The 16185-nt window shown below is 38.9% G+C and overlaps 1 protein-coding gene across 1 annotated transcript in view; it reads left to right on the plus strand.

The window, feature by feature from the left end:
- The first annotated feature begins 367 nt into the window (after positions 1–367).
- SPTBN2 (spectrin beta, non-erythrocytic 2) overlaps positions 368–16185 on the plus strand; it is a 172901-nt gene continuing 157083 nt past the window's right edge. Inside the window, exon 1 of the mRNA XM_075188728.1 lies at positions 368–538. The gene's annotated coding sequence lies outside the window, so the exon portion shown is untranslated. The remainder of the gene's footprint in view (positions 539–16185) is intronic.

Genomic DNA, 16185 nt, shown 5'->3' on the forward strand with positions numbered 1-16185 from the left:
GGCATATGGTATGCCTTTATAAATAGATATTAATGATATGTGTCAGGGTCGCATGCTGTAATCAATAGGCCACTATACATTTAATGTGTAGCATGATAAAATAAGCCTGTGGGATATAGTCCCTGTAGTGCTTCAAATAAAAAAGTGGCAACCATAATACTGTTGTGTGCATATGTAAACATAAGTATAACATAGCGTCCCCTCTCCATCCTCTCGTGTTCTGACTTATCTTCTCCCTCACATCTCTTTATCTCTCCGTTTCTCTCTCCTCCCTCTCTCCTCCTCCATCCACACAACAGCCCTACCCCCTCCATCCTTTCTCTACAGAAGCTATGACATCTGATTCATTCAATCCCTCCCTCTCCCTTGCTTCTGTCCGGGCTTCATAAACAGCTCTGCCTGCACATTTAAAATTCTATTCTTTTATTTTTTATTATCTTGCAAATCCTGATGCTGCACGGTCCTTGTAGGATGCATCGCTCTGTATGCCTTCCCTCCTTTTTTTAACCACAGGCCCTTTTCTTTCTACATGCAAAAGGTACGTTTCATCCTATTATTCCAGCCATTCTTTGATTAAAATAAAAGCTATTGGCCTTGCTCGCTTGTGTAGGATTTGCATTGTGTGATCAAAATAACGTTTGTCTATTCTCCTGCAAGGCTGCCCATACCTGCAATCCTGGTCGTAAATATACATAGATACAGGTTAATATTTTTGACAGCTAACATTACAAAGCAGAACTGCTTTTGTTTGAGTGTGTTCATTCATGCATTATTGATGAAAAAACAATAGGGTATATTCAGGATTAGATATTCGTCACATTGTGTCCTACTCCATACCCTATTTTGCTGTCAAACATACAATTAATTACATTACCCTAACCCATGTTCAGTATATTGAGGCATCTTTTGTTATTTATAGACCAATGTATGGGAAATTATTTAAAGTAGCTGCACCATTTAAGGTTTAATTTTAATTCTGAAAAGCCTACATTTACTAATTAATCAGGTATAACTTTAAATTGGCATCTGAAATGACTCACAATGGGCCATGTTTGCCTAGGAGTTTTAAATATACATTTTTAATTTAACCTAATCGCGAAAGCTTATTACATTATATTTTGATCATGCATGACACTCAAGAAGGAACATATGTTTAAGTAAAATTTTCAAAATGATACTAAAGGTCTCATGCAAGTAGTGTTTATGTGCAGTAAGGGATATCTAGATTTAAGTCTATTTTTCTTTATAGTTGTAAATCTACCCGCTAAACTGTTTTAATTAATTTGCAATTAAGTAATTTATCAATATCAGATGTTAAATTGGTGGGATGGGGACATACTATAAGTTCATCCATTTCTACTTTTGCCAAACACCAGTGAGCTAGATGTTTGTTTACATTGTTTCATATGTATGTACATGAGATGTATTGCATAGGTTCCTTCAGCTAGGTCTACAAGTGAGTATAGGGAGTTTAATATCTGTGCTATAGATGTGCATATGTCATCTAGTAAGGTTATAGACGTGTTGCATGGCTAAGTAATGTGTGTTTCAAAGTTATAACATTATAGCATTACTGATCTATGCAATATTAATCCAATTAATCTGTGGAGGGCGGGGGACGCAGCTGGTCCGGGACCCCACAAGCATCAAAGAGGTTTAAATTGTTGCATATAATCTTATTTAGTTAATTCTGCCTGGGTGGTTTTACTCCTATAATCCTTCAAAGATTTACTAATTCTTACTGTTAACAGAATTATGTGCAAAACCTAAATAAAGCAGATTTTAAGTTATTTTAACCTTTTTTGGTGATTCAATTCACTGTTACCTAGGTTTTATCACCTCTTGTTCCATTTTTTTTAGCAATGTAGAGCAGACACCCAGCCAATTCAGTAGTGTAATGTTAGAAATTGGAACCATGTGAAACATTTTATATTCATATATGTATATGATGGCAAATGTCTTCCCTCCAATTGGAATGTCAGAGCTCCTTTTCTGACCAGAAGTAGGTCCAGATGAAAGGTGATGTCACTGAGAATGCATTATGGGTGTCCTGGTTTAACTTGAGGAAGAAATTGGGTGTTTTTAAAACTGAGGCATGAAACGTGTTTAAAATATTACAAGGTAACACTATAAGCAGTTAGAAGATTATGAAGTATTTCAACAGACTTACTATTTAATATTCGTGGCAGAATTTTATGTTTAAAACAGCATTAAATCTGTTGAATTACATTTCTAATGCTTTTAACTATCAGAAAATCCCCTTGCAGTATTTGTTTTGTTACTAGTATTATTCTTAATTTACAGAATAGTGTACATAAACAAGCGTGAGAAATATTCTCAATTCTCCATATAAATAACAATCCTAACATATTTTGTAAAAAAATCACTTTGTTTATAATGTTTGGAATGCAATAAAACTTGTTCTTATAACTCCAAAGAGTAGGTAACCTATTCTTTCCTCTTGAAGTGCATCTCCTGGAATGCTTTCCCAGCAGAGGGCTGTTGAGAAGCTGGGTTATTAAGCTAAGTAAATACAAAATGTTACTTATACTCGTGATAGAAATATACATAAAGATATAGGCACACCAATAAGCAGAATTCAAGATACAGAATAACAAAGGTATCCTACAAAAGCACATACAACAGTTTTCCTTCTTAGTATGGGCAGCATGATAGCATAGTGGTTAGCACTTCTGCATTACAGCATCGGGGTCATGAGTTTGATTTCCGACCATGGCCTTATCTGTGTGGTTACTTCCAGGTAGTCCAGTTTCTTTCCACACTCCAAAAACATACTAGTGGGTTATTTGGCTGCTGACAAAATTAACACTAGTGTCTATGTGTTAGAGAATTTAGAATGTAAGTTCCGATGGGGCAGGGACTAATATGAATGACAAATATTCTCTGTACACCACTACGGAATTGGTGGCACTATATAAATAAATGGTGATAGTATGAATTCTGTATACAGTATGAAAATATTGTTCTCTAGTTGGAAAACTGCAATATATTTCATAAACCATAAGAACTTGGCACCTGAAAAATATATCCCACATATGTCCTAACTTCATTAACTACAAAACTAAAACAATATTTCATGATTTCATCAATTCCCACCTCGAGTATTGTAATAACCTACTAATTGTCCTTTGATTGACAAAACTGGCTTCATCTCAGTCCATCTTGACCGTAAGCTCTCAGGAACAGGGTCCTCTCTACCTTTTGTCTCATATCTGCACTTCCTTCGTTAACCTTGACTATACTTGACTGTAAGACCCAATGGGGCAGGAACTGATATGAGTGAGTTCTCTGTACAGCGCTGTGGAATTAGTGGCGCTATATAAATAAATGGTGATGATGATGATGATGACTTGTTTTCTTTTTATATGCAATTGTATTTGTATTATTTGTAAATCTGACTGTCCGGCGCTGCAGAGTTTGGGGCCCATTACAAATAAACAACAATGATGATGATGATCTTGGATTTGGCTACCAGGCTGATTTTTCTTGCTACTTGTTTTTCTTAAGTTACCACTCTACCATTTATTGCACTGGCTGTTTTTTTCTTCCAAGATACAATTTAAAATGCTGGTTCTCATTTATAAAGCTATCCACAAAGTTGCACTATTCAAGTCTCTTCTCTTTTACCATGCTACCTGTGCGCTACGGTTTACCAATCAACCCTGTCAGACTGTTATCCTCCTCTATCTCCACCTCTCATTTCTGTCTCCTAGGCTTCTCCCTTGTTGTTCCTATATCTGTTATACACTACTGTGGACAATTAAACTAACAGTGTGCCCTGAAAATTATTTTAAGCTGAGCTTATTAAAGTGACTCAATACCATGATATTAAAGCCTTTAAAAATTTTAGTTGTAGATTACCAACCCCTATCACCTACCCTTGAATATACAACTTATTTTCTCTTCATCTAAACAGTCATATTACATTCACCTGCCTGAGTTATTTACTCCTCAATTTCTAAAATTCTCAGTTCCAGGAATTCTGGGCCTGTGGTTTTCTCTGATTAGTGCAGTCCCCTCTTCCCCTTTTTCGACCTTTGTGGGGTTATAGTGTAAATGGACCCATGCACAAACCCCAGCACAGTTTTTTGCCTGATATGACTCAGGCACAGTAGTGCAGTACAAACACAGGTGTTAGAAGAATGGGTACTAGATCATCTCACAAATAATTCACTCTCCTTTATTTGCTCCTTCAGCCCTTCAATTAGTTGCCCAAGATAAGTTTCATTGACAGTGGTTTGCAGGCATGCACCAGAACTGACATTCACACTTATTGGGAATATCCCTCTGTCAGTTGACCTGTACTATCGCTATCTCTCAGTCACATAAATTTTCTGTTTCTGTTCAGATGGGCAGCACACTTTAAAGATACCTATTCTCTTGACCCTATATTCGGGTATCCTGTCTCTGCGTTCAGCAGCCAAACCGGCAGCGTTGGATGCATTATCAATCCCAGCATGCCAGCATGTGGTCTTGGTCTTCACACAGCTCCACGCAGTGCTCACTGATAATAGCCTGATAAAATAGCCTAGCCTGAGATCCCTTTTGGATCTCAAGCTGGGTTGTCTCAAATGTAGCTCACTACCCCTACAATCACAATGCAGGTCAGTGTCTGAAGAGAATGGCAGAGTTAGCTGGAATGGAACTTCCCAAATACAAATACATCTACTCTATTTCCCACTATCTTCACAACATTTTTTCCCTGTCCCGAGAATCGGAACAGGTCTTTACAGCCTTACATCCTCCAATCTCACCACAGATCAAATAACAAACCCTAGGGTGGCACTTAGTCATTTATCTTAGGCACTTATCTCTGTGGTCCAAGAAGGATGGCATGCAAGCCAAATGGCAACAAGCCAAACACACAGGGCCAGATGTAAGTACAAGCAACTTGCACTTAAAAAAACCAGCATGGAACTTGAGCGTATTTCTGATCTATTCAAATAGAAGTGGACCTTAACATACTTTTCAATTGAAATTTTATGCTCTGCATAAAAATGCCCTTAATTTGGGCATACGCATGTCTGTATTCAACAAGAAAAAGATCTGAAGAAACGTCTCTTGCTGAATACAGGGCTAGATACGCTTTGCTATGACACACAACACACTGCAGGATGCGTCCAATACATATGTGGAAAATTAAAGTCCCAGCAGAACACACAGGAAAAAAATGTATTCAATTAATGTCACCTGTTAATAATATAGTCACTAATGACAAAACATTAAAAAAAAGTTTTTTTTATCACTCATCCATAAAATAAAGTTAAGTTATTTAGATGTTATGAATGTCTACCGTACATAAAATAAATTTTTACAGTTGCTCCTGAATGCAAGCACATGTTCTAGCATCCATACTGGACTGTCATCACTATCACTCAGCACTTATACCTGCCCTGTAGCTGGTGCATGTAATACGACAGAAATATCTTGTACCTTTGAGATGCCCAAAGCTTGAATGAGACACTGTGTCCGCCCATGAATTCATAGGCTGTCTTAAGGGCCCTTTGCACTCGAAGATGAATTGGATGTTGCTGGCATATAGTTCTGGGCACACAAAGAGCGATTTTACACAAACCATGGCACGTATTTACGTTCCTTAATGAATAAGTTCTACAATTCATATTTATAGTCTCTCTTGCATTACATGCACACACTCTCTGCTATCTAGTGGCATGCATAGGTGTAGCTTTTAATGCAAAGATTATGGCTTAAATGTCATCACTGTCAGTCGGCACGTACACCTGCCTTGGAGCTGGTACAAATGATATGGCTAATAAAACTTTTTCGAGAATCCTAGACCTTGAATTAGCCGCGTCTGTGTTGGCAGACACTGGGCACATCCTTACATCACATTGCCTATATTCATCCGCCCCTCCCCTCCCCTGTTCTACCCTTCAAGTCGTAGGCAGTAGTAAGTGTCATTTGCATTCGGACTTAAATTACATGCAATTGCGTTCACTGGCATAATGTCCGTCTAACATCTGAAGATGAATCAGGCCCACAATGAACACAATCCCATGTCTGTCCAACCCTCCCCATTTGTCCAGCCACGAATAGTATTCAAAATTATTCAGCTTCCTGGTTATAGTCCTTAATGCTGCAGACCATTTCTGACCCCGAACCACTTCCTTATCTCCTCTTTGATCTCACTATCATTTTTATAATATTATTAACCTTTTACATACAAAATGAAATGTAGAAATAGTATGCAGCGCTGTACATTAAGGGGATCATGATACAAACAAGTTACATACAATGATATAAAACAGAAGGTAAAGATTGCCCTGCACAAATAAGCTTACAGTCTATGAGGTATATTAGGGAATTTAGACTGTAAGCTCCAATGGGGCAGGGACAGATGTGAATGAGTTCTCTGTACAGCGCTGCGGAGTTAGTGGCGCTATATAAATAAATGATGATGATGATGATGATGATGGGGAACAAATGATGCATAAGGCAGCAGAATAACAATTGTTACTGTTGGTGGGAAAAGTGTGTTGGGCTCCTGTAAGGCAGAAGTATTATCAGCCACCAATATTAAAGCAGTCACTGGCGATTGCCTTGTTTTTGTAGCATCCTGATTTGTGGCTTAGTTGGAATGAGTAGAGACAGTGGAATGTTCATTAATTCAGCTGCTAGCAATTGTTGTCTTTTGTGATGCATGGGTACATATGTGGCTATCCTACAGCTCAAAGTAGTTGTGTAGCCAGTATTTTTGTTTGTACGGCTGCACACAGAATCAGGACACATGTTTACCAATATTCATAGATTGTATTCTTCCCTAATCTATCTATTGTACTGATGCACATATCCATGGATTTACTGCCAAATCTAATGTTTCCCTATGCTATCTATCTATTGCTCTACCTCCTACTGATTTTGTAACTTCTGTTTTTACCCACTTTCTTAGTCACTATCTCATACACTTAGAGCATTTCCTACCCTAAAGTTAACTAATAACCTAATTAATTCCATTAGATTCACCTCCATCACCACTGAGAAAAACCAGTAACCACAGACTCACCCAACACCACAGACCACGCTCACTTTCCCATACCCACTCTCTACAGACTAACAGCGAATTACCGGGTCTCACATCGATGCCTCCATACTTCAACTAACTAGAATGTAGTAGGTAATACGGTCTGTAATGTTCCCCATCACAGCACTGTACAATACTTAAGGGCTCTCTTTTTCTGTATTGCAGAATGCAGTAGTTCCGCAGGTACATAAAACACCAGAGTATTAAAGGTCTTATGTGACTGGAGTGGAAATCTTAGCTAAGAAAGTGTTAAAGGGGAACACTACCTTTTGTCATTTTTACCTTTAGTTTATTTTCATTGCCTTTGAATACAACAGATAAGTGTAGATTACTTAAGTCTTTGCATAGACTACAACTGTATCTACACAGCCAATCTGTTGCATCTATTGTTGGTCGCACACCATAATATCACAGGACATATCTGGCAAACTTACCTGGTTTTGTTGCATGAGAGGGACAAAAACAAGCATGACTGATATTGATTTGATTGCAATAGTTTGGATCTTCACGGGATATGCCTGAAAATCCGTTTGGAAGATGATTTTATTGTTATTATTGGCCTTTCTGTGCAGTCATCTTCTGACCACATTAACAGGCCACATCAGGACCTGGATTAGTTCTGTCTGCTTGGTCTGAGCACTGAATGTCCTGGATCTTGTGCAAGTTCGCCATTCACATGCGTGGCCAAGTTCAACAATGACGCTAGAGCTCTGGTGCTGAATGGCAGGATCCATCCTCGTGTACACAACTTAAACCTCTTGATTAAATCTCCTGGGCATAGTGTCTTTTGCATTATGTATGAGTGAAAATAATGGAGGGGAAAAAAAGCACGGTATAAAAGTAAGCAAGTGATAAGGAATAGGTACAGACTATTTTGTGTTACTTAGGTGTCCAAGGTTTGTGTTTGACAATTATGAGAGCCCTACTGACATAGTAATTTGCTTAATGGTATTTTCACTGCATGGACAGAGTGATATAATGAGTAATAGGAAGTAATTAAAAGACATTTACCAGCACATATCCCTGGTCATAAGTTACTAGGAAAGCTTGAAAAAATATTGATATACCCCTGTCCCCAAACTCCTCATTGTGCAGGATTCTTAATCAGGGCTTCTCACTAAGGGGCATATTTATTAATTAACAGGGATTTTGCTTTGTCAATTAATTATCATCTATCATCGCAACGATGACTGATGATTTTTATCCCGCTTATTAAAAAATCATCCAGGCTAAGATTTCACTTGCCTTAAAAGTCCCGTTGTCTGGCTCTCCTCTCTGGTCACTATGGCAAAGTTGCTTTGGGGGAACAGCATCTAAAGATCCCTCTACCGCAGTGCTATCCCCATAGGCTTCAATGGCTGACACCTGGTTTTAGCTATTGCGGACAAGTTCCGAAAATCAAAGATTTTTGGAACTTGTTGAATCATGTAACATACCAGTCCCCTATTTATCCGTCCTACTCCCTTCAATTCCTCTCTCTGTCTTCTTTTTCTTCTCTGCTACGATCTACTCTTTCTTTTCCACTCTCTGTGTCATGCCCTTCTCTCTTGTGGCATTTTGCTCTCTCCCTTCTTTAAAAAAAAAATTCCTGGTCATTTACTATATACGTATTTTGACCCATCCGCACTGATTTCTCATGATAATACGTTGATTGTATCTCATGATCTCATTGATGTGTACATGCTCGTTTTCACTGCATGTTGGTGATTTTGTTATTTGACCTTGCAAAAAAAAAATGTAAAAAAAAATAAATACCAGTCCCCATAGAAACCGATGAAGACTGTTTTTGCGTATGATAATAGTGGGACCGCAGCAGAAATCTCTGTTATCTGCTTCAGTCCTATAGCTATAAATAACTACCTTACATAAAAATGCAGTTATCCCCTGAAAACATCCGGTTTCTGGGAATTTTTAAGGCTAGAAGGACCTTAAAAAATAGGCCCCTGATTCCATTCACAAGGAGGGTGAGGCATTAGTTATATTTATGGTGATAGATGGGGCGAGGAAAATACTTTTTAAAGGATTTACTTTTCTTTTAAAATATGAGCTACATTTAGCCAAATCTCTGTTTCGTTTATATAATGTATTCTGCTAATAACATTCAAAACTGTGGTAGGACCAATAATAGTACAACCTTACAAATGCCAATGCAGAACATACAGTAGGGAATTGTTTACATTTGGCCTTATAAAATCACTATGTAGACAGTCAGAATCATAGCTCTGTTTCTCTATATTCCCATGAGTATATTATGTACATTTACTGGAACATTATTCAGCATTTTCAGTCATTGCAAAAAAACAGCTCTATGATTATGTAAGTAGTACCTGTGAAGGAGCACTCGCAAGACAAGACTTAATTGCAGCCTGACATAGTTTGAATATAAAATAAATTGCTTTCCAGTGAACTGTCAAGATTTAGGTGGAACTGTCCCGATTTGAGGGTTAATCAGGACAGCTTTGTCCCAGGGGCCTGAAGTTTGGGAGGTATGTTCCATTTACTGCTTCTCTGCAGGGGAATGGGTGCCGTGTGCCACGTGACCTCATCCCCTTCACGGGGGTGCATGCACGTTGCCCCGATTCCCCACTTGAAAAAGTTGGCATATATAAAATTGGTTTTATGGGTGTTAATTTGCGAAGTATTCTTCTTCTTCTTCTTCTTCTTCTTCTTCTTCTTCTTCTTCCTATTATTATTATTATTATTATTATTCTTTTTCGATTTGAAAGCAGCCCTGTCACTACCACTACATATTAAGCAGCTGTATGAGCATGCAACATATACATAAATATAGGTTATTATTACTCTGGGTTACAGCAATATACTTCATTATCTTTTACATATCTGCCTGCAATCACTGTGCTCTTAAGAAACATTCTGTGACATCATTAAACTGAATAAAGTTTGGCAGTTTTTACAAAAGAGCCACAAGCAGAAAGTTGGTGTAAAATAGCGGTAATAGTACTTAGGGGTCTATTTATGAAGTCCTAACTCAGGTGAAAAGTAGTAAATCTCTATGGGCACGGTGAAATTACCCAGTGTATCAAAAATGTGGGTGTATCAAAAATGTAGGTTTTCAATGCTTATAGTGAAATTCTAATGTCGTCTCAGGATCTTACCTGCTTTACAGCCCCACCGGAGAAAACCATTACCCGCTGTTCATGTGCAGTATGTCTTTAGAGGGGCGGTAGAGCTAAACAAGTCTATCGCCACTGCCATAAGCAAGCGGAGAAAGTGACACTTCTTCGCAAGGAAGGCCTGTTTTTGGCTCCTATCAAAATTAATAAAGAGCTCTAGTAATTAGGATCAAACAATGACAATAATACTCATTTATTTCTCTGGGAAATCCATGATAATTAATACTAAAGCTATTAAGTCTATTATTATTTAGTCTGTAAAGAGATGAAATGCTTTTACTTTACATTTACCACCAAAAAGTGATGGTAAGTTAGAGTAAACATTAATGTATTTTGTAGAATATGTATTACATTAACTTCCTCACGTTCCTCAGTGTAAGTTTTTGTCACTTTTAGAGGATATTCCCCAGTGCCTTCAAATCATCATGTGTGGCGTAATTTTTACACAATCAGGACAGCCCACACAACAGTTAAACTTAAGGGAGCACAAATGGCAATTCAGTATAGTTCCTAAAGGCCACCTTAAAACGGCAAAAGAGAAATAAATGATTATTTTATATGCAGTTTTTAAACTTGACATAACAGTAAGAAACTTAATCACTCAGGTGGCACAGAATCATTTCCAGAAAATAACTTCATGTGGGTATTTAAAGAAATAAATCTGCCAACTTCAGACTTGAGATCCAGCTTTTTTGTACTGGTTATATTTCTCAGTTTTAGAATCTAGACCCAAATCTTTTTATGTTTTGAAGTTTTTATTTCTTAGTCAAGCCTCTGACACTGCAATTCCTGAAATCTGCTTATTACCTTTATAAGGAAGTCTTTTGGGAATTGATAACAAGATGCAAATAGGATAATGTGTCCCAATATGAGGGGGCAGAAGCTATTAGTTTATTTTAAATTATGCTATTTAGTAATTATACATTGTTAAAACATCCTTTGGGTCATTTACCCAGAAGCAAATATGACACATTTGTTTGAACTGCAGTTGTGTATGTTGACTTATGTGCATATACGAGGTGCGTTATTAGTTGTAGCAATAGTATCGCTTGTTCAGTGCATTTTTTCCCGTTCATACTTATACTTAAATTTAGCAATTTGGCAAATCAATTCAAATGCCCAGAAATGCAGGCAGCATATTGAAAGAGGCAAATTAAGGAGGCCGATCTCAGACAACAGGTTTTATAGGACTACAGAATGTAAAAACATAACTTAATAAATGCTATCCTTGTTGTTTAAAAACTGTATATATGTGTTTTGTACCTTGTTGGTAGACCTAACTATGCTTAAAGCATTATTTTATAGTGAATGGTTAGGTTAGATTAGGTTAGGCATTCCTAACAGCATGCTTTCATTTATTTAGGACTTATCAACAATGCTTGCCCGAAGCACAAGTCATGTTATTTTTACTCTTGGAATTGATATAGCAGTAGAGGAAGTTTCTACAGGAAAGATAATGTGGCCAATGCGCACACAGCTCATCAAACTTTGCAAAAACTTGACGTGCAGCAGTAATACAGCAGTAGACCCCCACATTTGTTAATGGATTACACTGGTGTTATTATTCCTTTAACAAATAACCCTTTTAAAAAAATCGTGCTCTGTTTAGAGAGTATTTATATTTCAAATGACATGCTAAAGAGATGACTCCATTCCAAATTTCGAAGGACATATTATGGTTCATTCTTGCCCAGAAGCACAGCCTCGCTAGTAGGTCATTGTTGTAATATTTACCACTTACTACAAAATGGTTCAGTCTTGCAGGAAAATCTTATGTGTCCCAAACCACGTTGCAATATGTTTCCTAATGCAGCAATCAGCTACAGTATGGGAATGTGCCTCTTCCAATTTCTTTAATATGGTTATGACTTTAAATATAGCAACCTTCATTTGTGTGATTCCACAATCAGGGAGAGGGCTACTGCTTTTTTCTGTCACATAACAACTCAGTAATGCAGACCGATGAGGTCCCTTTAGCTATATGTGACCTGCCAACCTCTGTCTGTCTAAGGCTTTGCCTAATTGGATTAATGAATGTGACGAGTTTATAGAGATTTTCATTGAGTGACTCAATGACATATCAGTGAGTGACTGATCAGCTAACAAGCAGCAACATTTAGAAGAGAATCGTTCTGGGCCTGAGTCAATAAGGAGTGGAAAGCATTAAAAAGGAGGAATTTTGCACCTGGGCAAAACCAAGCTGCATTGGAGGGGGATGTAAATTTAAAATGTGGGGACAGATTTATCGCTGGGATAGGCCATGTTCTAGATCAGGGATAGGTAACCTTAAACACTCATTTGGACCCGTTTTCCAGAGAAAAAAAAACTCGGGAGCCACAAAACCCTTTGGACATCTCAAATGACAAGAACACTGCATATATAGGTTTTTTCTTTTACCTTTATGCTATGTATACAAAAACTAAGAAGAGGAACAAAGGCGCTCTACGATGCTGATACCAATCAATACAGAGTTGATAACTATACTAGCTGCTACCAACAGAGCATCCTACTGGAATGTCTCAAGGATCATACTGTCCATATCGATGTCTAAATGTATATTTTGTATTTGATTATCATATTTTTATGTTGTACTATTTTAGTAATAAACCTGTCTAACATACCAGCGCTCCTATTTCCCCTCCTTCCCTCTTGTAGGTCCCTTTTTTCTTATTCTGCCCCCAATAAAAAAATTTATTTTAGTTACTATTTACTTACCTGGGTCCTGGATCTTCTCTTCTCTGCTTCTCCTCGGCGCGATCTCTGGCAGCTGAATGATGCTGATGCGACCTTAGGGTCACGTCAGCGTCATTCCGTCATTCGGCCAGCAGGGAGCTGCGGCGAGGGAGGAGCGTTCTTTCCTCTGCCGGCTCCCATTACTTTTTTAGATTTTAACATCGCAAAGGGGGTGACAGAGCGCTGTCACCTCCTTTGCCACTGGTACCCGGACGAGCCGCAGCAGATGGCTGCCAGAGCCGCGAGTTGCCGACCCCTGTTCTAGATCAACTCTAAATTTCAGTGTAAAAATAAAGGTATCAAGGACTTGTGTGCTGCTTGTAAAAACAGTCAGTATTTAAACTAATTTGCACCCCTCACATTGTAACATGGTTTGTCCAGGAGAAGATTTATAACTTTCTTTTTTTTGCTTAGTTTTCCTTAATAACTTAGGTCCTCTGTGTCTGATTTATTAAAGAAAGTATGTTTTCTCATGGAAAAAAACATGTCACAATGCAAGGGGTGCAAATTAGTTTATTATTTTGCACATGTGTTAAACATATATCACGCGCCGGGGAATCGGGTCCTATACCCGATCCCCGGCTTGCTTACCTGCTCCTGCCGCTCGCTCTGTCCGTCCTGGGCGCCGCCATCTTGCCGGGTCTGCGCATGCGCAGACCCGATCTGTCAATTATATTGCTCCTTCTCCTATTGGTTAGGAGTTTTGGCTCCAAGTTTAAAAGGCACTTCCTCCCTGTCCTCAGTGCCTGATCTTCATGTACCTTCCATGGGTTCCTGGCTCCAAGTCTGCATCTCGTCCCAAGAGCTGACTATCTACTGGCTGTCCTGCTATTTCTTCATCCTGCTGACCGCTGTAAAGTATTCCTGCCGCTACTTCGTGGTAAAACAGTCGTCTGTAGAACTGACACTCTACAGCACTTCCTCGTGTCTATGTATCCTGCCGGAGTTCTCCTGCAACTATCATCATCATCCATGTGTATCCTGCTGACCGCTGTAAAGTATTCCTGCCGCCACTCCGTGGTAAACAGTCGTCCGCAGAGCTGACACTCTTCTGCACTCTCCGGTTGTCCTTCATCTGCTGGCTACATCCTGTGACTCATCTCTGCTATTCGTGAGTACCTACTACTCCAGTGACTTATCTCTCATATATCTTCTGGTCGCTTTCAGTGGGGGCCGCGACCTGCAAGAGGGTGCAGCTAAGTTCAAACCGCCTTGCGGTTGGTCCCTGGCGAATACCTCTCCCTTGTTAGATTCCGCGCCTCACTGGGAGTTGTATTGGTTCCTGTCTGGTTACCGTTCCTTACCACTCCTGTCGCAGAATTGTGACGTGGAACCGTGACAACATACTTGCCAACGTTTCCTTGTTAGCTTCAGGGAGATACCGGGGTAGGTGGGAGTGCGGAGGCGGGGCTTGACGCAATATTTGCGTCATTATGCCCCGCTCTCGCCTCTTATCTATTGCGGGGGCGAGAACCTGAAGGTTGCCCTGCTCTCCTGGGAGCCCAGGAAGTCTCTCAGAAATGCGGGAGTCTCCTGGGCATTCCGGGAGAATAGGCAACTATGCGTTTAAGAAAAGCAGCTAATGAATCTCTAGAGACTGAAGTGTCTTTTACATTTCTGTCTCCATTACTGAGTCATGTTGTCTTACCTGTCAGTCTTTGATTAAATCTTAGTCTACATGAAAATGGCCACCTCCATAGGCATCAATACATGGATATAGGACACAATTTCTGAACTGTCATCATGCCACAGATGGCGAAGCCAACCACGTCCTGTACTGGCTCAACATCAGGGAGAATGCTAGACTCTTCAGCCAGTGAGGGAGATCACCCCTATTTCAGGGAATCTCCCTGACATTCAGGGAGAGTTGGCGAGTATGATGTTAAATACTGGCTGTTTTTTCATGTAGCGCACAGCTAATGTAATATAATATAGATAGCTTTATTTGTACACTGAAAAGTTAATCTAGGACATGCTCTACCCCAACTATATATCTGACTCCACATTTTAAATTCACCTCCCCCTCCAGTAAAACATGGTTTTGTCTAGGTGAAAAGTTACTCATTTTTTTTTCTATACTTTCCTTAATGAATCAGGCCCTCTATGTTTAGATGGGAAGTGTTATGAAACATTACATTATGCCCTGCAAATTTCAAAATATTATACAATTGTGCAGGGTTTTTTCATCTGACATTCTTGGTAGTGTTGACAAAGTTTGATATAAAAACACCAGACTGCTTGACTTTACATGTGTTTTGTTTCCGCAAGTTTGCATAACATTCTCTGAGAAAAAACATTGTGCTTCAGTGTGTGTAAAAACATGGAAAAACACAGGGAAACACCACTTGCAGCATTGTGATAAGACTCCCCAAGAGTGAAGGGGTTACATGTCTGTGTCACAGACTTGCTACAGCCTGAATTATTTTTCTCAAGACAAATGATTTGATCAGCTGAAGATAGCACACACACACACACAACACATTTTATATAATTCAGTCACTGGCATATCAAAAATGGTTAATGATTATTTAGAATGATTATTACATAACAATTGTTTTTCCTTGAATTGGCTGATTACAGAACATACATAGGCACAAACAGTGAAACATCTCTTCTGAGTCCAATCATTCTAGCAGCCCCATCATTAATTTAAACTTTTTCAGTTTTACTCCTAATTGAATTTACAAGTTGAGTCACTTTTGCACAGCTGGGAATTCCCCCCTAAATGTGCCCATTTATATAATATTCATAATCTTGTGAAATCTAATGTAATCTAAGTAAGTATATTTATGAAACTAATCCATGCCAAGCAAGGAACATCCCCCAGATCCTCCCTTTCGGATGGTGTAAACACTTGCATCCTGGCGAGGCTGGTATACTTAACCATTCCTCCTGTAAAACCAACTGCATTTGTGTAAAACTAGGCATGCTACTTACATCACAAGAACATATTTACACCTTAATGGCTCCACTAAAGTTCAAGTCTTCAGAGAAGGCAAAGCAGTAAAGGACGAGAAGTGCTCCTAAACTCCAGGAAACGAAGACACCCCCCCCCCCCCCCAATGAAGAAGAAAGCCTTTTTTTATGTCTGGAAATGAATAACAGTACACCAGGTTCCTGGTTCTTCACTGTTTCCAGAGGTTACCACATAAACCTAAGTGAACTTCTTACATCAATTTCTAAGCTGCTCTCGGAAGTTTCTCTTAACAAAGCATCCTTGTTGGCAGTGGTTCATCTACTATCATATTTATAGTA

The sequence above is a fragment of the Mixophyes fleayi genome, chromosome 10 (genome assembly GCF_038048845.1).
Source record: "Mixophyes fleayi isolate aMixFle1 chromosome 10, aMixFle1.hap1, whole genome shotgun sequence".
In the NCBI taxonomy this organism is placed as follows: domain Eukaryota; kingdom Metazoa; phylum Chordata; class Amphibia; order Anura; family Limnodynastidae; genus Mixophyes; species Mixophyes fleayi.